Here is a 1,875-nt window from a genome sequence, read left to right on the forward strand (position 1 = left end):
CCTCAGGGTCAGCTGATGTCATGCAGAAGAACTTTCCTTCCGGTGAGAAAAAACCACCACGTCCGACAAAGTCTACCAGCTGTGTGACTCTGAGCAAGTTGCTTAACCTCTCTGTGCCTCAGCTTCTTTATCTATACAATCTATATAATAAAAGCCTACGAGAGCTTTATGGTGGGACGACCAGAACAACCGGTCGCTGAGGATGAGAGCAGGCGACCCCGGGGTCCCTCTGTGCCAAGGTGCTCGGAGGGAGCTGGGTCTCGGGTTTCCTGTCCGTGCACAGCGCGCACCCCACACTGTCCTGCAGCCTCGCTGGGGGTTCCTGCCGCCCACTGAAAGGAGAGCTCCAGCGGGGAGAGGTTCTGGTGGCTGTGCCCCCGCTGTCTCCCTGTCCAGGGCAGTGAGGGCCGGCTCCAGCCCAGCCTCTTAGCCCCTGGCTCCCACCTCCACTGCAGGTGAAGAAACTCCCCCTACCTCCCTCCGTGCCACGACTCATTGTAGTGCCATTGCCATCATTCCCTCGCTCACCCCACGTATCTCCAACCAGCGCTCCTGAGGGCTCTGCCACACCCTGTCCGCCCCCAGGCCTGGGAACAGCAGCGAGTGGCTCTGTGCTCAGAGCCACCATCACCCGGGCAGCCTCGGCCCAGCACCACGCCGCACCCCTTCGCACTTGTGGTCCCACACGATCCCCGGGGACGACCACTGCTGCTTTCATTTTGCAGACTAGGAAATGGGCCCTGAGCAGCTGCCTCCCTCGCCCAGGCCACCCTGCAGGGATGCAGCAGCGCCAGGCAAACCCCGACCCCTGCCGAGTTCAGCTTCCTCACTGGCAAAGGGGACTGGCAAGTCCCCAAACCATCCACCCAGCCGCCACCTCCCTGGGTTCTAAGAAAACCTCAGCCGTTGTCCCTTGGAGCCTAAGGGAAGGTGGCTGGCCCTGGGAGTCCTGGCGCTGGCAGGGCTGGGCCAGAGCTCACAGGGAGCCCGCCAGGCTGCAAGGGCCCAGGGAGACCGAGGCCCCGCCGTGCCGACTCCTTCCTGGGCTGCAGGCCACTCTCTCTGGCTGCCAATCTGTTTCTCTCTCCATGCTCTGCCTGTATGTCTCTGTGCCAACTCTCTCTTGGCCTCGCCTGTATTTATCTCTCCACGTCCATCAGCCTATCTGTCTTCCTTGGCCCCCAATCCACCCACCGTGCAGGGCACCGCGAGGGTCGAGCTGGCCCGGTGACGCCTGCGGCCCAGCTGCTGCAGCTTCCCATCTGCTTCCCATCCTGTGATGCTGTCAGCCAATCCCACTTGGCTCCCCGCTGCTCTTCCAGACCCAGAAGCTCAAGGACCCATGACCTTGCCCAGAGCCAGAGGAGGCACCCAGGCTGGAGGGGAGCAGACAGCTGTGCCGACAGGGGGGCAGCCAGGTGAGGAAGGCCTGCTCCCTCCCGGCCACCACTCCACACAGACACACACTCCCAACCCGGGATCCCCAACAGGCCTGCCTCCTCGGGGCGGGGCTGCTGCCCGTCACTCTGCTGCCTCCCCCAGTCCTCCCCTCCCCAATCCTGACCACAGAGCGACAGCAGGAGTGATGGGGCGCCAACCAGACAAGCCATTCACGCCAAAGTGCTGGCCGCCTGGTCTGTGGACAGACCACAGTGTGTCTCCCCAGGAGGAGTCTAGCTCTGGGTATTTCAAGATCAGTGGCGGCAACAATGGGGTGGCTGGGAGCGACCACAGGATCCCTGGACAGCCCCAATAACCTAATGATTTCTGCAAACAGTGTGAAAATGCAGCTTTAAGATGAGAAGAACACCCCCCGAGCCCTTCCCATCACCCCTAAGCCCTGCACAGACAGACTCTGGAGCCAGCATGGGGTTC

Source organism: Myotis davidii, unplaced genomic scaffold (assembly GCF_000327345.1).
Source record: "Myotis davidii unplaced genomic scaffold, ASM32734v1 scaffold339, whole genome shotgun sequence".
NCBI classification, from domain to species: domain Eukaryota; kingdom Metazoa; phylum Chordata; class Mammalia; order Chiroptera; family Vespertilionidae; genus Myotis; species Myotis davidii.